The 21316-nt window shown below is 52.3% G+C and overlaps 7 non-coding genes across 7 annotated transcripts; all 7 read left to right on the top strand.

The window, feature by feature from the left end:
- The first annotated feature begins 159 nt into the window (after positions 1 to 159).
- Positions 160 to 233, top strand: TRNAN-GUU (transfer RNA asparagine (anticodon GUU)). Its single transcript has one exon. It is a non-coding gene; the product is annotated as a tRNA-Asn (tRNA).
- A 3604-nt stretch (positions 234 to 3837) lies between these two features.
- Positions 3838 to 3911, top strand: TRNAN-GUU (transfer RNA asparagine (anticodon GUU)). Its single transcript has one exon. It is a non-coding gene; the product is annotated as a tRNA-Asn (tRNA).
- A 2726-nt stretch (positions 3912 to 6637) lies between these two features.
- Positions 6638 to 6711, top strand: TRNAN-GUU (transfer RNA asparagine (anticodon GUU)). The gene has a single exon. It is a non-coding gene; the product is annotated as a tRNA-Asn (tRNA).
- A 2502-nt stretch (positions 6712 to 9213) lies between these two features.
- TRNAN-GUU (transfer RNA asparagine (anticodon GUU)) lies at positions 9214 to 9290 on the top strand. Its single transcript has one exon. It is a non-coding gene; the product is annotated as a tRNA-Asn (tRNA).
- A 3116-nt stretch (positions 9291 to 12406) lies between these two features.
- Positions 12407 to 12480, top strand: TRNAN-GUU (transfer RNA asparagine (anticodon GUU)). Its single transcript has one exon. It is a non-coding gene; the product is annotated as a tRNA-Asn (tRNA).
- Positions 12481 to 18293: 5813 nt separating this feature from the next.
- Positions 18294 to 18367, top strand: TRNAN-GUU (transfer RNA asparagine (anticodon GUU)). Its single transcript has one exon. It is a non-coding gene; the product is annotated as a tRNA-Asn (tRNA).
- Positions 18368 to 20872: 2505 nt separating this feature from the next.
- Positions 20873 to 20949, top strand: TRNAN-GUU (transfer RNA asparagine (anticodon GUU)). Its single transcript has one exon. It is a non-coding gene; the product is annotated as a tRNA-Asn (tRNA).
- Positions 20950 to 21316: the final 367 nt, after the last annotated feature.

The following is a 21316-nucleotide window of genomic DNA, read 5'->3' as shown; positions in this document are numbered from 1 at the left end:
GTGGAGCACGACTGTCTCCGTGGCGCAGTCGGCTAGCGCGATCGGCTGTTAGACGAAAGGTTGGAGGTTCGAGCCCACCCGGAGTGGTGCGGCGCTTTTTTTCTTTGGACTGATAGCTTTCAAGATATGTTCTGATGGTGGTGAGAGTATAGCAGGACTGTCTCCGTGGCGCAATTGGCTAGCGCGATCGGCTGTTAACCGAGAGGTTGGAGGTTTGAGCCCACCCGGGGACGGTGTGTCGCTTTTTTTCTCTTTTCGTTGATAGCTTTGAAGATATGTTCTGATTGTGGTGAGAGTGGAGCACGACTGTCTCTGTGGCGCCATTGGCTAGCGCGATCAGCTGTTAACCGAAAGGTTGGAGGTTCGAGCCCACCCGGTGGTGGTGCGGCGCTTTTTCTTCTTTGGGCTGATAGCTGCGAAGAAATGTTCTGACGGTGGTGAGAGTGGAGCACGAATGTCTCTGTGGCACAATTGGCTAGCGCTATCGGCTGTTAACCGAAAGGTTGGAGGTTCGAGCCCTCCCGGGAGTGGTGTGTCGCTTTTTTTCTTTGGGCTGATAGCTTTAAAGATATGTTCTGATGTTGGCTAGAGTGGAGCAGGACAGTCTCAGTGGCGCAATTGGCTAGCGCGTTCGGCCGTTAACCGAAAGATTAAAGGTTCGAGCACACCCGGTGGTGGTGCGGGCTTTTTTCTATGGGCTGATAGCTTTGAAGATATGTACTGATGGTGGTGAGAGTGAAGCAGGACTGTCTCCGTGGCGCAGTTGGCTAGCGCTGTCGACTGTTAACCGAAAGGTTGGAGGTTCGAGCCCACCCGGTGGTGGTGCGGCGCTTTTTTTCTTTGGGCTGATAGCTTTGAAGATATGTTCTGATGGTGGTGAGAGTAGAGCAGGACTGTCTCCGTGGCGCAATTGGCTAGCGCGGTCGGCTGTTAACCGAAAGCTTGGAGTTTCGAGCCCACTCGGGGACGGTGTGTCGCTTTTTTTTTCTTTGCGCTGATAGCTTTGAAGATATGTTCTGATGGTGGTGAGAGTGGAGCAGGACTGTCTCAGTGGCGCAATTGGCTAGCGCGATCGGCTGTTAACCGAAAGCTTGGAGTTTCGAGCCCACCCGGTATTGGTGCGGCACTTTTTTTTCTTTGAGCTGATAGCTTTGAAGATATGTTCTGATGGTGGTGAGAGTAGAGCAGGACTGTCTCCGTGGCGCAATTGGCTAGCGCGATCGGCTGTTAACCGAAAAGTTGGAGTTTCGAGCCCACCCGGGGACAGTGTGTCGCTTTTTTTTCTTTGCGCTGATTGCTTTGAAGATATGTTCTAATGGTGGTTAGAGTGGAGCACGACTGTCTCCGTGACGCAATTGGCTATCGCGATCGGCTGTTAACAGAAAGGATGGAGGTTCGAGCCCGGCCGGGGGTGGTGCGGCGCTTTTTTTTCTTTGGGCTGATAGCTTTGAAGATATGTTCTGATGTTGGTGAGAGTGGAGCACGACTGTCTGCATGGCGCAATTGGCGAGCGAGATCGGCTGTTAACCTAAAGGTTGGAGGTTAGAGCCCACCCGGTGGTAGTGCGGCACTTTTTTTTTCTTTGGGCTGATAGCTTTGAAGATATGTTCTGATGGTGGTGAGAGTGGAGCATGACTGTCTCCGTGGCGCAATTGGCTAGCGTGATCGGCTGTTAACCGAAAGCTTGGAGTTTCGAGCCCACCCGGGGACGGTGTGTCGCTTTTTTTTCTTTCCGGTGATAGCTTTGAAGATATGTTCTGATGGTGGTGAAAGTGGAGCACGACTGTCTCCGTGGCGCAATTGGCTAGCGCGATCGGCTGTTAGACGGAAGGTTGGAGGTTCGAGCCCACCCGGAGTGGTGCGGCGCTTTTTTTCTTTGGACTGATAGCTTTGAAGATATGTTCTGATGGTGGTGAGAGTATAGCAGGACTGTCTCCGTGGCGCGATTGGCTGGCGCGATCGGCTGTTAACCGAAAGGTTGGAGGTTTGAGCCAACCCGGGGACGGTGTGTCGCTTTTTTTTTCCCTGACAGCTTTGAAGATATGTTCTGATGGTGGTGAGAGTGGAGCACGACTGTCACCGTGGCACAATTGGCTAGCGCAATCTGCTGTTGACCGAAAGTTGCAGGTTCGAGCCCACCCGGTGGTGGTGCGGCGCTTCTTTTTCTTTGGGCTGATAGCTGTGAAGAAATGTTCGGACGGTGGTGAGAGTGGAGCACGACCTTCTCCGTGGCACAGTTGGCTAGCGCAATTTGCAGTTAACCAAAAATTTGGAGGTTGGAGCCCACCCGGTGGTGGTGCGGCACTTTTTTTTCTTTGGGCTGATAGCTTTGAAGATATGTTCTGATGGTATTGAGAATATAGCAGGACTGTCTCCGTGGCGCAATTTGCTAGCGCGATCGGCTGTTATCCGAAAGGTTGGAGGTTCGAGCCCACCCGGTGGTGGTGTGGGCTTATTTTTCTATGGGCTGATAGCTTTAGAGATATGTTCTTATGGTGGTGAGAGTGAAGCAGGACTGTCTCCGTGGCGCAATTGGCTAGCGCGATCGACTGTTAACCAAAAGGTTTGAGGTTCGAGCCCACCCGGTGTTGGTGCGGCGCTTTTTTTCTTTGGGCTGATAGCTTTGAAGATATGTTCTGATGGTGGTGAGAGTAGAGCAGGACTGTCTTCGTGGCGTGATTGGCTAGCGCGATCGGCTGTTAACCGAAAGCTTGGAGTTTCGAGCCCACCCGGTAGTGGCTCGGCGCTTTTTTTTCTTTGAGCTGATAGCTTTGAAGATATGTTCTGATGGTGGTGAGAGTGGAGCAGGACTGTCTCCGTGGCTAGCGCGATCGGCTGTTAACCGAAAGGTTGGAGTTTCGAGCCCAATCGGGGACGGTGTGTCGCTTTTTTTTCTTTGCGCTGATAGCTTTGAAGATATGTTCTGATGGTGGAGAGAGTGGAGCAGGACTGTCTCCGTGGCGCAATTGGCTAGCGCGATCGGCTGTAACTGAAAGCTTGGAGTTTCGAGCCCACCCGGTAGTGGTGCGGCGCTTTTTTTTCTTTGAGCTGATAGCTTTGAAGATATGTTCTGATGGTGTTGAGAGTAGAGCAGGACTGTCTCCGTGGCGCAATTGGCTAGCGCGATCGGCTGTTAACCGAAAAGTTGGAGTTTCGAGACCACCCGGGGACGGTGTGTCGCTTTTTTTTCTTTGCGCTGATTGCTTTGAAGATATGTTCTAATGGTGGTGAGAGTGGAGCACGACTGTCTCCGTGACGCAATGGGCTATCGCGATCGGCTGTTAACAGAAAGGATGGAGGTTCGAGCCCGGCCGGGAGTGGTGCGGCGCTTTTTTTTCTTTGGGCTGATAGCTTTGAAGATATGTTCTGATGTTGGTGAGAGTGGAGCACGACTGTCTCCATGGCGCAATTGGCGAGCGCGATCGGCTGTTAACCGAAAGGTTGGAGGTTAGAGCCCACCCGGTGGTAGTGCGGCGCTTTTTTTTTCTTTGGGCTGATAGCTTTGAAGATATGTTCTGATGGTGGTGAGAGTGGAGCATGACTGTTTCCGTGGCGCAATCGGCTAGCGTGATCGGCTGTTAACCGAAAGCTTGGAGTTTCGAGCCCACCCGGGGACAGTGTGTCGCTTTTTTTTCTTTGCGGTGATAGCTTTGAAGATATGTTCTGATGGTGGTGAAAGTGGAGCACGACTGTCTCCGTGGCGCAATTGGCTAGCGCGATCGGCTGTTAGACGAAAGGTTGGAGGTTCGAGCCCACCCGGAGTGGTGCGGCGCTTTTTTTCTTTGGACTGATAGCTTTGAAGATATGTTCTGATGGTGGTGAGAGTATAGCAGGACTGTCTCCGTGGCGCAATTGGCTAGCGCGATCGGCTGTTAACCGAGAGGTTGGAGGTTTGAGCCCACCCGGGGACGGTGTGTCGCTTTTTTTTCTTTTCGCTGATAGCTTTGAAGATATGTTCTGATGGTGGTGAGAGTGGAGCACGACTGTCTCTGTGGCGCCATTGGCTAGCGCGATCGGCTGTTAACCGAAAGGTTGGAGGTTCGAGCCCACCCGGTGGTGGTGCGGCGCTTTTTTTTCTTTGGGCTGATAGCTCCGAAGAAATGTTCTGACGGTGGTGAGAGTGGAGCACGACTGTCTCTGTGGCGCAATTGGCTAGCGCTATCGGCTGTTAACCGAAAGGTTGGAGGTTCGAGCCCTCCCGGGAGTGGTGTGTTGCTTTTTTTTCTTTGGGCTGATAGCTTTAAAGATATGTTCTGATGTTGGCTAGAGTGGAGCAGGACAGTCTCCGTGGCGCAATTGGCTAGCGCGTTCGGCCGTTAACCGAATGGTTAAAGGTTCGAGCACACCCAGTGGTGGTGGGGGCTTTTTTCTATGGGCTGATAGCTTTGAAGATATGTACTGATGGTGGTGAGAGTGAAGCAGGACTGTCTCCGTGGCGCAGTTGGCTAGCGCGATCGACTGTTAACCGAAAGGTTGGAGGTTCGAGCCCACCCGGTGGTGGTGCGGCGCTTTTTTTCTTTGGGCTGATAGCTTTGAAGATATGTTCTGATGGTGGTGAGAGTGGAGCAGGACTGTCTCCGTGGCGCAATTGGCTAGCGCGATCGGCTGTTAACCGAAAGCTTGGAGTTTCGAGCCCACCCGGTAGTGGCGCGGCGCTTTTTTTCTTTGAGCTGATAGCCTTGAAGATATGTTCTGATGGTGGTGAGAGTGGAGCAGGACTGTCTCCGTGGCGCAATTGGCTAGCGCGATTGGCTGTTAACCGAAAGGTTGGAGTTTCGAGCCCACCCGGGGACGGTGTGTCGCTTTTTTTTCTTTGCGCTGATAGCTTTGAAGATATGTTCTGATGGTGGTGAGAGTGGGGCACGACTGTCTCCGTGGTGCAATTGGCTAGCGCGATCGGCTGTTAACAGAAAGTATGGAGGTTCGAGCCCACCCGGGGGTGGTGCGCCGCTTTTTTTTCTTTGGGCTGATAGCTTTGAAGATATGTTCTGATGTTAGTGAGAGTGGAGCACGACTGTCTCCATGGCGCAATTGGCGAGCGCGATCGGCTGTTAACCGAAAGGTTTGAGGTTCGAGCCCACCCGGTGGTAGTGCGGCGCTTTTTTTTCTTTGGGCTGATAGCTTTGAAGATATGTTCTGATGGTGGTGAGAGTGGAGCAGGACTGTCTCCGTTGCGCAATTGGCTAGCGTGATCGGCTGTTAACCAAAAGCTTGGAGTTTCGAGCCCACTGGGGACGGTGTGTCGCTTTTTTTGCGCTGATAGCTTTGAAGATATGTTCTGATCGTGGTGAAAGTGGAGCCTCACTGTCTCCGTGGCGCAATTGGCTAGCGCGATCGGCTGTTAACAGAAAGTTTGGAGGTTTGAGCCCACCCGGGGGTGGTGCGCCGCTTTTTTTTCTTTGGGCTGGTAGCTTTGAAGATATGTTCTGATGGTGGTGAAAGTGGAGCCTCACTCTCTGCGTGGCGCAATTGGCTAGCGCGATCGGCTGTTAGACGAAAGGTTGGAGGTTCGAGCCCACCTGGAGTGGTGCGGCGCTTTTTTTCTTTGGACTGATAGCTTTGAAGGTATGTTCTGATGGTGGTGAGAGTATAGGAGGACTGTCTCCGTGGCGCAATTGGCTAGCGCGATCGGCTGTTAACCGAAAGCTTGGAGTTTCGAGCCCACCCGGTAGTGGCGCGGCGCTTTTTTTTCTTTGAGCTGATAGCTTTGAAGATATGTTCTGATGGTGGTGAGAGTGGAGCAGGACTGTCTCCGTGGCGCAATTGGCTAGCGCGATCGGCTGTTAACCGAAAGGTTGGAGTTTCGAGCCCACCCGGGGATGGTGTGTCGTTTTTTTTTCTTTTCACTGATAGCTTTGAAGATATGTTCTGATGGTGGTAAGAGTGGAGCACGAGTGTCTCTGTGGCGCAATTGGCTAGCGCGATCTGCTGTTGACTGAAAGCTTGGAGTTTCGAGCCCACCCGGTAGTGGCGCGGCGCTTTTTTTTCTTTGAGCTGATAGCTTTGAAGATATGTTCTGATGGTGGTGAGAGTAAAGCAGGACATCTCCGTGGCGCAATTGGCTAGCGCGATCAGCTGTTAACCGAAAAGTTGGAGTTTCGGGACCACCCGGGGACGGTGTGTCGCTTTTTTTTTTCTTTGCGCTGATTGCTTTGAAGATATGTTCTGATGTTGGTGAGAGTGGAGCACGACTGTCTCCATGGCGCAATTGGCGAGCGCGATCGGCTGTTAACCGAAAGGTTGGAGGTTAGGGCCCACCCGGTGGTAGTGCGGCGCTTTTTTTTTTCTTTGGGCTGATAGCTTTGAAGATATGTTCTGATGGTGGTGAGAGTGGAACATGACTGTTTCCGTGGCGCAATCGGCTAGCGTGATCGGCTGTTAACCGAAAGCTTGGAGTTTCGAGCCCACCCGGGGACAGTGTGTCGCTTTTTTTTCTTTGCGGTGATAGCTTTGAAGATATGTTCTGATGGTGGTGAAAGTGGAGCACGACTGTCTCCGTGGCGCAATTGGCTAGCGCGATCGGCTGTTAGACGAAAGTTTGGAGGTTCGCGCCCACCCGGAGTGGTGCGGCGCTTTTTTTCTTTGGACTGATAGCTTTGAAGATATGTTCTGATGGTGGTGAGAGTATAGCAGGACTGTCTCCGTGGCGCAATTGGCTAGCGCGATCGGCTGTTAACCGAGAGGTTGGAGGTTTGAGCCCACCCGGGGACGGTGTGTCGCTTTTTTTTTCTTTTCGCTGATAGCTTTGAAGATATGTTCTGATGGTGGTGAGAGTGGAGCACGACTGTCTCTGTGGCGCCATTGGCTAGCACGATCGGCTGTTAACCGAAAGGTTGGAGGTTCGAGCCCACCCGGTGGTGGTGCGGCGCTTTTTTTTCTTTGAGCTGATAGCTCCGAAGAAATGTTCTGACGGTGGTGAGTGTGGAGCACGACTGTCTCTGTGGCGCAATTGGCTAGCGCTATCGGCTGTTAACCGAAAGGTTGGAGGTTCGAGCCCTCCCGGGAGTGGTGTGTTGCTTTTTCTTCTTTGGGCTGATAGCTTTAAAGATATGTTCTGATGTTGGCTAGAGTGGAGCAGGACAGTCTCCGTGGCGCAATTGGCTAGCGCGTTCGGCCGTTAACCGAAAGGTTAAAGGTTCGAGCACACCCGGTGGTGGTGCGGGCTTTTTTCTATGGGCTGATAGCTTTGAAGATATGTACTGATGGTGGTGAGAGTGAAGCAGGACTGTCTCCGTGGCGCAGTTGGCTAGCGCGATCGACTGTTAACCGAAAGGTTGGAGGTTCGAGCCCACCCGGTGGTGGTGCGGCGCTTTTTTTTCTTTGGGCTGATAGCTTTGAAGATATGTTCTGATGGTGGTGAGAGTGGAGCAGGACTGTCTCCGTGGCGCAATTGGCTAGCGCGATCGGCTGTTAACCGAAAGCTTGGAGTTTCGAGCCCACCCGGTAGTGGCGCGGCGCTTTTTTTCTTTGAGCTGATAGCTTTGAAGATATGTTCTGGTGGTGGTGAGAGTGGAGCAGGACTGTCTCCGTGGCGCAATTGGCTAGCGCGATCGGCTGTTAACCGAAAGGTTGGACTTTCGAGCCCACCCGGGGACGGTGTGTCGCTTTTTTTTTCTTTGCGCTGATAGCTTTGAAGATATGTTCTGATGGTGGTGAGAGTGGGGCACGACTGTCTCCGTGGCGCAATTGGCTAGCGCGATCGGCTGTTAACAGAAAGTATGGAGGTTCGAGCCTACCCGGGGGTGGTGCGCCGCTTTTTTTTCTTTGAGCTGATAGCTTTGAAGATATGTTCTGATGTTAGTGAGAGTGGAGCACGACTGTCTCCATGGCGCAATTGGCGAGCGCGATCGGCTGTTAACCGAAAGGTTGGAGGTTCGAGCCCACCCGGTGGTAGTGCGGCGCTTTTTTTTCTTTGGGCTGATAGCTTTGAAGATGTTCTGATGGTGGTGAGAGTGGAGCAGGACTGTCTCCGTGGCGCAATTGGCTAGCGCGATCGGCTGTTAACTGAAAGCTTGGAGTTTCGAGCCCACCCGGTAGTGGTGCGGCGCTTTTTTTTCTTTGAGCTGATAGCTTTGAAGATATGTTCTGATGGTGGTGAGAGTAGAGCAGGACTGTCTCCGTGGCGCAATTGGCTAGCGGGATCGGCTGTTAACCGAAAAGTTGGAGTTTCGAGCCCACCCGGGGACGGTGTGTCGCTTTTTTTTCTTTGCGCTGATTGATTAGAAGATATGTTCTAATGGTGGTGAGAGTGGAGCACGACTGTCTCCGTGACGCAATTGGCTATCGCGATCGGCTGTTAGCCGAAAGGTTGGAGGTTCGAGCCCTCCTGGGAGTGGTGTGTTGCTTTTTTCTTTGCGCTGATAACTTTAGAGACATGTTCTCACAGTGGCCAGATCTGAGCACGACTGTCTCCGTGGCGCAATTGGCCAGCACGTTCGGCTGTTAACCGAAAATTTATAGGTTTGAGCCCTCCCGGGAGTGTTGCATTGCTTTTTTCTTTGCGCTGATAGCTTTGAAGATATGTTCTAATGGTGGTGAGAGTGGAGCACGACTGTCTCCGTGGCCCAATTGGCTAGCGCGATCCGCTGTTAACGTAAAGTTTGGAGGTTCGAGCCCACCAGGTGTTGGTGCGGCGCTTTTTTTTCTTTGGGCTGATAGCTCTGAAGAAATGTTCTGACTGCGGTGAGCGTGGAGCACGACTGTGGTGGTGGTGGTAGTGGTTAGAAGATGAGAAAAGGCACCTAATTTCTGCAACCCGGTCGGGAGCACGGCGCAGTGCCTGCGGGGAAGGGAAAAAGGGAGAAAAGTGGAAAGAAGAGGAAAGATTAATTAAGCAGTGGAGCGGTCATCATCAACAGAAGCAGCAGTCCAGAAGCAAAGGTAGGGGTGGCAAGGGCCCCATCCTCAGCGGTAGGACGACTGTCTCCGTGGCGCCATTGGCTAGCGCGATCGGCTGTTAACTGAAAAGTTGGAGGTTCGAGCCCACCCGGTGGTGGTGCGGCGCTTTTTTTCTTTGGGCTGATAGCTCCGAAGAAATGTTCTGATGGTGGTGACAGTGGAGCACGACTGTCTCCGTGGCGCAATTGGACAGCGCAATCGGCTGTTAACCGAAAGGTTGGAGGTTCGAGCCTTCCCGGGAGTGGTGTGTTGCTTTTTTTTCTTTGGGCTGATAGCTTTAAAGATATGTTCTGATGGTGGCTAGAGTGGAGCAGGACTGTCTCCGTGGCGCAATTGGCTAGCGCGTTCGGCCGTTAACCGAAAGGTTGGAGGTTCGAGCCCTCCCGGGAGTGGTGTGTTGCTTTTTTTTCTTTGGGCTGATAGCTTTAAAGATATGTTCTGATGTTGGCTAGAGTGGAGCAGGACAGTCTCCGTGGCGCAATTGGCTAGCGCGTTCGGCCGTTAACCGAATGGATAAAGGTTCGAGCACACCCAGTGGTGGTGGGGGCTTTTTTCTATGGGCTGATAGCTTTGAAGATATGTACTGATGGTGGTGAGAGTGAAGCAGGACTGTCTCCGTGGCGCAGTTGGCTAGCGCGATCGACTGTTAACCGAAAGGTTGGAGGTTCGAGCCCACCCGGTGGTGGTGCGGCGCTTTTTTTCTTTGGGCTGATAGCTTTGAAGATATGTTCTGATGGTGGTGAGAGTGGAGCAGGACTGTCTCCGTGGCGCAATTGGCTAGCGCGATCGGCTGTTAACCGAAAGGTTGGAGTTTCGAGCCCACCCGGGGACGGTGTGTCGCTTTTTTTTCTTTGCGCTGATAGCTTTGAAGATATGTTCTGATGGTGGTGAGAGTGGGGCACGACTGTCTCCGTGGCGCAATTGGCTAGCGCGATCGGCTGTTAACAGAAAGTATGGAGGTTCGAGCCCACCCGGGGGTGGTGCGCCGCTTTTTTTTCTTTGGGCTGATAGCTTTGAAGATATGTTCTGATGTTAGTGAGAGTGGAGCACGACTGTCTCCATGGCGCAATTGGCGAGCGCGATCGGCTGTTAACCGAAAGGTTGGAGGTTCGAGCCCACCCGGTGGTAGTGCGGCGCTTTTTTTTCTTTGGGCTGATAGCTTTGAAGATGTGTTCTGATGGTGGTGAGAGTGGAGCAGGACTGTCTCCGTTGCGCAATTGGCTAGCGTGATCGGCTGTTAACCAAAAGCTTGGAGTTTCGAGCCCACTGGGGACGGTGTGTCGCTTTTTTTTGCGCTGATAGCTTTGAAGATATGTTCTGATCGTGGTGAAAGTGGATGATGATGGATGGTAGCGCAGACAACGAACACGGACAAGAGAAGGCACATAGACACAACACAGCGCTAACTTTCAACAACAATTTATTACACGCAGATCTCCGTGGTGTATGCGATCCACCACGCCAACGTCGCACGTGCGTAGCTCTAAAAACCATCAAATATAACCAACGCGCATGTTCCAATACTTTACAATTTTATATTTTTCAATCTTTTTCTACTTTTTCTTTCTTCCTTTTATCCCATGTTACCACAAACCCTATCGCGAATACATGTAATCAAGTTCCTTATCTGTCAACACCACTGATGGGCTGCTCACACACGTGTCACCTAGCTCTGCAATTCGGCTGTTAACCGAAAGGTTGGAGGTTCGAGCCCACCCGGTGGTAGTGCGGCGCTTTTTTTTCTTTGGGCTGATAGCTTTGAAGATGTGTTCTGATGGTGGTGAGAGTGGAGCAGGACACGTGTGTGAGCAGCCCATCAGTGGTGTTGACAGATAAGGAACTTGATTACATGTATTCGCGATAGGGTTTGTGGTAACATGGGATAAAAGGAAGAAAGAAAAAGTAGAAAAAGATTGAAAAATATAAAATTGTAAAGTATTGGAACATGCGCGTTGGTTATATTTGATGGTTTTTAGAGCTACGCACGTGCGACGTTGGCGTGGTGGATCGCATACACCACGGAGATCTGCGTGTAATAAATTGTTGTTGAAAGTTAGCGCTGTGTTGTGTCTATGTGCCTTCTCTTGTCCGTGTTCGTTGTCTGCGCTACCATCCATCATCATGCAACCATACCAACAAGCCCAAGTCGCCACCCTCAGTGAAAGTGGAGCCTCACTGTCTCCGTGGCGCAATTGGCTAGCGCGATCGGCTGTTAACAGAAAGTTTGGAGGTTTGAGCCCACCCGGGGGTGGTGCGCCGCTTTTTTTTCTTTGGGCTGGTAGCTTTGAAGATATGTTCTGATGGTGGTGAAAGTGGAGCCTCACTCTCTGCGTGGCGCAATTGGCTAGCGCGATCGGCTGTTAGACGAAAGGTTGGAGGTTCGAGCCCACCTGGAGTGGTGCGGCGCTTTTTTTCTTTGGACTGATAGCTTTGAAGGTATGTTCTGATGGTGGTGAGAGTATAGGAGGACTGTCTCCGTGGCGCAATTGGCTAGCGCGATCGGCTGTTAACCGAAAGCTTGGAGTTTCGAGCCCACCCGGTAGTGGCGCGGCGCTTTTTTTTCTTTGAGCTGATAGCTTTGAAGATATGTTCTGATGGTGGTGAGAGTGGAGCAGGACTGTCTCCGTGGCGCAATTGGCTAGCGCGATCGGCTGTTAACCGAAAGGTTGGAGTTTCGGGCCCACCCGGGGACGGTGTGTCGCTTTTTTTTTCTTTTCACTGATAGCTTTGAAGATATGTTCTGATGGTGGTGAGAGTGGAGCACGAGTGTCTCTGTGGCGCAATTGGCTAGCGCGATCTGCTGTTGACTGAAAGCTTGGAGTTTCGAGCCCACCCGGTAGTGGCGCGGCGCTTTTTTTTCTTTGAGCTGATAGCTTTGAAGATATGTTCTGATGGTGGTGAGAGTAAAGCAGGACCGTCTCCGTGGCGCAATTGGCTAGCGCGATCAGCTGTTAACCGAAAAGTTGGAGTTTCGGGACCACCCGGGGACGGTGTGTCGCTTTTTTTTTCTTTGCGCTGATTGCTTTGAAGATATGTTCTGATGTTGGTGAGGGTGGAGCACGACTGTCTCCATGGCGCAATTGGCGAGCGCGATCGGCTGTTAACCGAAAGGTTGGAGGTTAGGGCCCACCCGGTGGTAGTGCGGCGCTTTTTTTTTCTTTGGGCTGATAGCTTTGAAGATATGTTCTGATGGTGGTGAGAGTGGAGCATGACTGTTTCCGTGGCGCAATCGGCTAGCGTGATCGGCTGTTAACCGAAAGCTTGGAGTTTCGAGCCCACCCGGGGACAGTGTGTCGCTTTTTTTTCTTTGCGGTGATAGCTTTGAAGATATGTTCTGATGGTGGTGAAAGTGGAGCACGACTGTCTCCGTGGCGCAATTGGCTAGCGCGATCGGCTGTTAGACGAAAGTTTGGAGGTTCGCGCCCACCCGGAGTGGTGCGGCGCTTTTTTTCTTTGGACTGATAGCTTTGAAGATATGTTCTGATGGTGGTGAGAGTATAGCAGGACTGTCTCCGTGGCGCAATTGGCTAGCGCGATCGGCTGTTAACCGAGAGGTTGGAGGTTTGAGCCCACCCGGGGACGGTGTGTCGCTTTTTTTTTCTTTTCGCTGATAGCTTTGAAGATATGTTCTGATGGTGGTGAGAGTGGAGCACGACTGTCTCTGTGGCGCCATTGGCTAGCACGATCGGCCGTTAACCGAAAGGTTGGAGGTTCGAGCACACCCGGTGGTGGTGCGGGCTTTTTTCTATGGGCCGATAGCTTTGAAGATATGTACTGATGGTGGTGAGAGTGAAGCAGGACTGTCTCCGTGGCGCAGTTGGCTAGCGCGATCGACTGTTAACCGAAAGGTTGGAGGTTCGAGCACACCCGGGGGTGGTGCGGCGCTTTTTTTTCTTTGGGCTGATAGCTTAAGATATGTTCTGATGGTGGTGAGAGTGGAGCAGGACTGTCTCGGTGGCGCAATTGGCTAGCGCGATCGGCTGTTAACCGAAAGCTTGGAGTTTCGAGCCCACCCGGTAGTGGCGCGGCGCTTTTTTTCTTTGAGCTGATAGCTTTGAAGATATGTTCTGATGTTGGTGAGAGTGGAGCAGGACTGTCTCCGTGGCGCAATTGGCTAGCGCGATCGGCTGTTAACCGAAAGGTTGGACTTTCGAGCCCACCCGGGGACGGTGTGTCGCTTTTTTTTTCTTTGCGCTGATAGCTTTGAAGATATGTTCTGATGGTGGTGAGAGTGGGGCACGACTGTCTCCGTGGCGCAATTGGCTAGCGCGATCGGCTGTTAACAGAAAGTATGGAGGTTCGAGCCTACCCGGGGGTGGTGCGCCGCTTTTTTTTCTTTGAGCTGATAGCTTTGAAGATATGTTCTGATGTTAGTGAGAGTGGAGCACGACTGTCTCCATGGCGCAATTGGCGAGCGCGATCGGCTGTTAACCGAAAGGTTGGAGGTTCGAGCCCACCCGGTGGTAGTGCGGCGCTTTTTTTTCTTTGGGCTGATAGCTTTGAAGATATGTTCTGATGGTGGTGAGAGTGGAGCAGGACTGTCTCCGTGGCGCAATTGGCTAGCGCGATCGGCTGTTAACTGAAAGCTTGGAGTTTCGAGCCCACCCGGTAGTGGTGCGGCGCTTTTTTTTCTTTGAGCTGATAGCTTTGAAGATATGTTCTGATGGTGGTGAGAGTACAGCAGGACTGTCTCCGTGGCGCAATTGGCTAGCGGGATCGGCTGTTAACCGAAAAGTTGGAGTTTCGAGCCCACCCGGGGACGGTGTGTCGCTTTTTTTTCTTTGCGCTGATTGCTTAGAAGATATGTTCTAATGGTGGTGAGAGTGGAGCACGACTGTCTCCGTGACGCAATTGGCTATCGCGATCGGCTGTTAGCCGAAAGGTTGAAGGTTCGAGCCCTCCTGGGAGTGGTGTGTTGCTTTTTTCTTTGCGCTGATAACTTTAGAGACATGTTCTCACAATGGCCAGATCTGAGCACGACTGTCTCCGTGGCGCAATTGGCCAGCACGTTCGGCTGTTAACCGAAAATTTGGAGGTTTGAGCCCTCCCGGGAGTGTTGCGTTGCTTTTTTCTTTGCGCTGATAGCTTTGAAGATATGTTCTAATGGTGGTGAGAGTGGAGCACGACTGTCTCCGTGGCCCAATTGGCTAGCGCGATCCGCTGTTAACGTAAAGTTTGGAGGTTCGAGCCCACCAGGTGTTGGTGCGGCGCTTTTTTTTTCTTTGGGCTGATAGCTCTGAAGAAATGTTCTGACTGTGGTGAGCGTGGAGCACGACTGTGGTGGTGGTGGTAGTGGTTAGAAGATGAGAAAAGGCACCTAATTTCTGCAACCCGGTCGGGAGCACGGCGCAGTGCCTGCGGGGAAGGGAAAAAGGGAGAAAAGTGGAAAGAAGAGGAAAGATTAATTAAGCAGTGGAGCGGTCATCATCAACAGAAGCAGCAGTCCAGAAGCAAAGGTAGGGGTGGCAAGGGCCCCATCCTCAGCGGTAGGACGACTGTCTCCGTGGCGCCATTGGCTAGCGCGATCGGCTGTTAACTGAAAGGTTGGAGGTTCGAGCCCACCCGGTGGTGGTGCGGCGCTTTTTTTCTTTGGGCTGATAGCTCCGAAGAAATGTGCTGATGGTGGCGACAGTGGAGCACGACTGTCTCCGTGGCGCAATTGGACAGCGCAATCGGCTGTTAAACGAAAGGTTGGAGGTTCGAGCCCTCCCGGGAGTGGTGTGTTGCTTTTTTTTCTTTGGGCTGATAGCTTTAAAGATATGTTCTGATGGTGGCTAGAGTGGAGCAGGACTGTCTCCGTGGCGCAATTGGCTAGCGCGTTCGGCCGTTAACCGAAAGGTTGGAGGTTCGAGCACACCCGGTGGTGGTGCGGGCTTTTTTCTATGGGCTAATAGCTTTGAAGATATGTTCTGATGGTGGTGAGAGTGAAGCAGGACTGTCTCCGTGGCGCAATTGGCTAGCGCGATCGACTGTTAACCGAAAGGTTGGAGGTCCGAGCCCACCCGGTGGTGGTGCGGTGCTTTTTTTTGGGCTGATAGCTTTGAAGATATGTTCTGATGGTGGTGAGAGTGGAGCAGGACTGTCTCCGTGGCGCAATTGGCTAGCGCGATCGGCTGTTAACTCAAAGCTTGGAGTTTCGAGCCCACCCGGTAGTGGTGCGGTGCTTTTTTTTCTTTGAGCTGATAGCTTTGAAGATATGTTCTGATGGTGGTGAGAGTAGAGCAGGACTGTCTCCGTGGCGCAATTGGCTAGCGCGATCGGCTGTTAACCAAAAAGTTGGAGTTTCGAGCCCACCCGAGAACTGTGTGTCGCTTTTTCTTTCTTTGCGTTGATTGCTTTGAAGATATGTTCTAATGGTGGTGAGAGTGGAGCACGACTGTCTCCGTGACGCAATTGGCTATCGCGATCGGCTGTTAACAGAAAGGATGGAGGTTCGAGCCCAGCCGGGGGTGGTGCAGCGCTTTTTTTTCTTTGGGCTGATAGCTTTGAAGATATGTTCTGATGTTGGTGAGAGTGGAGCACGACTGTCTCCATGGCGCAATTGGCGAGCGCGATCGGCTGTTAACCGAAAGGTTGGAGGTAAGAGCCCACCCGGTGGTAGTGCGGCGCTTTTTTTTCTTTGGGCTGATAGCTTTGAAGATATGTTCTGATGGTGGTGAGAGTGGAGCACGTCTGTCTCTGTGGCGCAAATGGCTAGCGCGATCTGCTGTTGACTGAAAGGTTGGAGGTTCGAGCCCACCTGGGGGTGGTGCGGCGCTTCTTTTTTTTGGGCTGATAGCTCTGAAGAAATGTCCTGGCGGTGGTGAGAGTGGAGCACGACTGTCTCCGTGGCGCAGTTGGCTAGCGCGATCGGCTGTTAACTCAAAGCTTGGAGTTTCGAGCACACCCGGTGGTGGTGCGGGCTTTTTTCTATGGGCTGATAGCTTTGAAGATATGTTCTGATGGTGGTGAGAGTAGAGCAGGACTGTCTCCGTGGCGCAATTGGCTAGCGGGATCGGCTGTTAACCGAAAAGTTGGAGTTTCGAGCCCACCCGGGGACGGTGTGTCGCTTTTTTTTCTTTGCGCTGATAGCTTAGAAGATATGTTCTAATGGTGGTGAGAGTGGAGCACGACTGTCTCCGTGACGCAATTGGCTATCGCGATCGGCTGTTAGCCGAAAGGTTGGAGGTTCGAGCCCTCCTGGGAGTGGTGTGTTGCTTTTTTCTTTGCGCTGATAACTTTAGAGACATGTTCTCACAGTGGCCAGATCTGAGCACGACTGTCTCCGTGGCGCAATTGGCCAGCACGTTCGGCTGTTAACCGAAAATTTATAGGTTTGAGCCCTCCCGGGAGTGTTGCATTGCTTTTTTCTTTGCGCTGATAGCTTTGAAGATATGTTCTAATGGTGGTGAGAGTGGAGCACGACTGTCTCCGTGGCCCAATTGGCTAGCGCGATCCGCTGTTAACGTAAAGTTTGGAGGTTCGAGCCCACCAGGTGTTGGTGCGGCGCTTTTTTTCTTTGGGCTGATAGCTCTGAAGAAATGTTCTGACTGTGGTGAGCGTGGAGCACGACTGTGGTGGTGGTGGTAGTAGTTAGAAGATGAGAAAAGGCACCTAATTTCTGCAACCCGGTCGGGAGCACGGCGCAGTGCCTGCGGGGAAGGGAAAAAGGGAGAAAAGTGGAAAGAAGAGGAAAGATTAATTAAGCAGTGGAGCGGTCATCATCAACAGAAGCAGCAGTCCAGAAGCAAAGGTAGGGGTGGCAAGGGCCCCATCCTCAGCGGTAGGACGACTGTCTCCGTGGCGCCATTGGCTAGCGCGATCGGCTGTTAACTGAAAGGTTGGAGGTTCGAGCCCACCCGGTGGTGGTGCGGCGCTTTTTTTCTTTGGGCTGATAGCTCCGAAGAAATGTTCTGATGGTGGTGACAGTGGAGCACGACTGTCTCCGTGGCGCAATTGGACAGCGCAATCGGCTGTTAACCGAAAGGTTGGAGGTTCGAGCCTTCCCGGGAGTGGTGTGTTGCTTTTATTTCTTTGGGCTGATAGCTTTAAAGATATGTTCTGATGTTGGCTAGAGTGGAGCAGGACTGTCTCCGTTGCGCAATTGGCTAGCGTGATCGGCTGTTAACCAAAAGCTTGGAGTTTCCAGCCCACTGGGGACGGTGTGTCGCTTTTTTTTGCGCTGATAGCTTTGAAGATATGTTCTGATCGTGGTGAAAGTGGAGCCTCACTGTCTCCGTGGCGCAATTGGCTAGCGCGATCGGCTGTTAACAGAAAGTTTGGAGGTTTGAGCCCACCCGGGGGTGGTGCGCCGCTTTTTTTTCTTTGGGCTGGTAGCTTTGAAGATATGTTCTGATGGTGGTGAAAGTGGAGCCTCACTCTCTGCGTGGCGCAATTGGCTAGCGCGATCGGCTGTTAGACGAAAGGTTGGAGGTTCGAGCCCACCCGGTAGTGGCGCGGCGCTTTTTTTTCTTTGAGCTGATAGCTTTGAAGATATGTTCTGATGGTGGTGAGAGTGGAGCAGGACTGTCTCCGTGGCGCAATTGGCTAGCGCGATCGGCTGTTAACCGAAAGGTTGGAGTTTCGAGCCCACCCGGGGACGGTGTGTCGCTTTTTTTTCTTTTCACTGATAGCTTTGAAGATATGTTCTGATGGTGGTGAGAGTGGAGCACGAGTGTCTCTGTGGCGCAATTGGCTAGCGCGATCTGCTGTTGACTGAAAGCTTGGAGTTTCGAGCCCACCCGGTAGTGGCGCGGCGCTTTTTTTTCTTTGAGCTGATAGCTTTGAAGATATGTTCTGATGGTGGTGAGAGTAAAGCAGGACCGTCTCCGTGGCGCAATTGGCTAGCGCGATCAGCTGTTAACCGAAAAGTTGGAGTTTCGGGACCACCCGGGGACGGTGTGTCGCTTTTTTTTTCTTTGCGCTGATTGCTTTGAAGATATGTTCTGATGTTGGTGAGAGTGGAGCACGACTGTCTCCATGGCGCAATTGGCGAGCGCGATCGGCTGTTAACCGAAAGGTTGGAGGTTAGGGCCCACCCGGTGGTAGTGCGGCGCTTTTTTTTTCTTTGGGCTGATAGCTTTGAAGATATGTTCTGATGGTGGTGAGAGTGGAGCATGACTGTTTCCGTGGCGCAATCGGCTAGCGTGATCGGCTGTTAACCGAAAGCTTGGAGTTTCGAGCCCACCCGGGGACAGTGTGTCGCTTTTTTTTCTTTGCGGTGATAGCTTTGAAGATATGTTCTGATGGTGGTGAAAGTGGAGCACGACTGTCTCCGTGGCGCAATTGGCTAGCGCGATCGGCTGTTAGACGAAAGTTTGGAGGTTCGCGCCCACCCGGAGTGGTGCGGCGCTTTTTTTCTTTGGACTGATAGCTTTGAAGATATGTTCTGATGGTGGTGAGAGTATAGCAGGACTGTCTCCGTGGCGCAATTGGCTAGCGCGATCGGCTGTTAACCGAGAGGTTGGAGGTTTGAGCCCACCCGGGGACGGTGTGTCGCTTTTTTTTTCTTTTCGCTGATAGCTTTGAAGATATGTTCTGATGGTGGTGAGAGTGGAGCACGACTGTCTCTGTGGCGCCATTCGCTAGCACGATCGGCTGTTAACCGAAAGGTTGGAGGTTCGAGCCCACCCGGTGGTGGTGCGGCGCTTTTTTTTCTTTGAGCTGATAGCTCCGAAGAAATGTTCTGACGGTGGTGAGTGTGGAGCACGACTGTCTCTGTGGCGCAATTGGCTAGCGCTATCGGCTGTTAACCGAAAGGTTGGAGGTTCGAGCCCTCCCGGGAGTGGTGTGTTGCTTTTTCTTCTTTGGGCTGATAGCTTTAAAGATATGTTCTGATGTTGGCTAGAGTGGAGCAGGACAGTCTCCGTGGCGCAATTGGCTAGCGCGTTCGGCCGTTAACCGAAAGGTTAAAGGTTCGAGCACACCCGGTGGTGGTGCGGGCTTTTTTCTATGGGCCGATAGCTTTGAAGATATGTACTGATGGTGGTGAGAGTGAAGCAGGACTGTCTCCGTGGCGCAGTTGGCTAGCGCGATCGACTGTTAACCGAAAGGTTGGAGGTTCGAGCCCACCCGGTGGTGGTGCGGCGCTTTTTTTTCTTTGGGCTGATAGCTTTGAAGATATGTTCTGATGGTGGTGAGAGTGGAGCAGGACTGTCTCCGTGGCGCAATTGGCTAGCGCGATCGGCTGTTAACCGAAAGCTTGGAGTTTCGAGCCCACCCGGTAGTGGCGCGGCGCTTTTTTTTCTTTGAGCTGATAGCTTTGAAGATATGTTCTGATGTTGGTGAGAGTGGAGCAGGACTGTCTCCGTGGCGCAATTGGCTAGCGCGATCGGCTGTTAACCGAAAGGTTGGACTTTCGAGCCCACCCCTGGACGGTGTGTCGCTTTTTTTTTCTTTGCGCTGATAGCTTTGAAGATATGTTCTGATGGTGGTGAGAGTGGGGCACGACTGTCTCCGTGGCGCAATTGGCTAGCGCGATCGGCTGTTAACAGAAAGTATGGAGGTTCGAGCCTACCCGGGGGTGGTGCGCCGCTTTTTTTTCTTTGAGCTGATAGCTTTGAAGATATGTTCTGATGGTGGTGAGAGTGGAGCAGGACTGTCTCCGTGGCGCAATTGGCGAGCGCGATCGGCTGTTAACCGAAAGGTTGGAGGTTCGAGCCCACCCGGTGGTAGTGCGGCGCTTTTTTTTCTTTGGGCTGATAGCTTTGAAGATATGTTCTGATGGTGGTGAGAGTGGAGCAGGACTGTCTCCGTGGCGCAATTGGCTAGCGCGATCGGCTGTTAACTGAAAGCTTGGAGTTTCGAGCCCACCCGGTAGTGGTGCGGCGCTTTTTTTTCTTTGAGCTGATAGCTTTGAAGATATGTTCTGATGGTGGTGAGAGTACAGCAGGACTGTCTCCGTGGCGCAATTGGCTAGCGGGATCGGCTGTTAACCGAAAAGTTGGAGTTTCGAGCCCACCCGGGGACGGTGTGTCGCTTTTTTTTCTTTGCGCTGATTGCTTAGAAGATATGTTCTAATGGTGGTGAGAGTGGAGCACGACTGTCTCCGTGACGCAATTGGCTATCGCGATCGGCTGTTAGCCGAAAGGTTGGAGGTTCGAGCCCTCCTGGGAGTGGTGTGTTGCTTTTTTCTTTGCGCTGATAACTTTAGAGACATGTTCTCACAGTGGCCAGATCTGAGCACGACTGTCTCCGTGGCGCAATTGGCCAGCACGTTCGGCTGTTAACCGAAAATTTATAGGTTTGAGCCCTCCCGGGAGTGTTGCATTGCTTTTTTCTTTGCGCTGATAGCTTTGAAGATATGTTCTAATGGTGGTGAGAGTGGAGCACGACTGTCTCCGTGGCCCAATTGGCTAGCGCGATCCGCTGTTAACGTAAAGTTTGGAGGTTCGAGCCCACCAGGTGTTGGTGCGGCGCTTTTTTTTCTTTGGGCTGATAGCTCTGAAGAAATGTTCTGACTGTGGTGAGCGTGGAGCACGACTGTGGTGGTGGTGGTAGTGGTTAGAAGATGAGAAAAGGCACCTAATTTCTGCAACCCGGTCGGGAGCACGGCGCAGTGCCTGCGGGGAAGGGAAAAAGGGAGAAAAGTGGAAAGAAGAGGAAAGATTAATTAAGCAGTGGAGCGGTCATCATCAACAGAAGCAGCAGTCCAGAAGCAAAGGTAGGGGTGGCAAGGGCCCCATCCTCAGCGGTAGGACGACTGTCTCCGTGGCGCCATTGGCTAGCGCGATCGGCTGTTAACTGAAAGGTTGGAGGTTCGAGCCCACCCGGTGGTGGTGCGGCGCTTTTTTTCTTTGGGCTGATAGCTCCGAAGAAATGTTCTGATGGTGGTGACAGTGGAGCACGACTGTCTCCGTGGCGCAATTGGACAGCGCAATCGGCTGTTAACCGAAAGGTTGGAGGTTCGAGCCTTCCCGGGAGTGGTGTGTTGCTTTTTTTTCTTTGGGCTGATAGATTTAAAGATATGTTCTGATGGTGGCTAGAGTGGAGCAGGACTGTCTCCGTGGCGCAATTGGCTAGCGCGTTCGGCCGTTAACCGAAAGGTTGGAGGTTCGAGCCCTCCCGGGAGTGGTGTGTTGCTTTTTTTTCTTTGGGCTGATAGCTTTAAAGATATGTTCTGATGTTGGCTAGAGTGGAGCAGGACAGTCTCCGTGGCGCAATTGGCTAGCGCGTTCGGCCGTTAACCGAATGGTTAAAGGTTCGAGCACACCCAGTGGTGGTGGGGGCTTTTTTCTATGGGCTGATAGCTTTGAAGATATGTACTGATGGTGGTGAGAGTGAAGCAGGACTGTCTCCGTGGCGCAGTTGGCTAGCGCGATCGACTGTTAACCGAAAGGTTGGAGGTTCGAGCCCACCCGGTGGTGGTGCGGCGCTTTTTTTCTTTGGGCTGATAGCTTTGAAGATATGTTCTGATGGTGGTGAGAGTGGAGCAGGACTG

Source organism: Rhipicephalus microplus, unplaced genomic scaffold (genome assembly GCF_043290135.1).
Source record: "Rhipicephalus microplus isolate Deutch F79 unplaced genomic scaffold, USDA_Rmic scaffold_53, whole genome shotgun sequence".
NCBI lineage: Eukaryota > Metazoa > Arthropoda > Arachnida > Ixodida > Ixodidae > Rhipicephalus > Rhipicephalus microplus.
The sequence above is the reverse complement of the archived record's forward strand: the minus strand, read 5'-3'. Positions and strand labels throughout refer to the sequence as shown.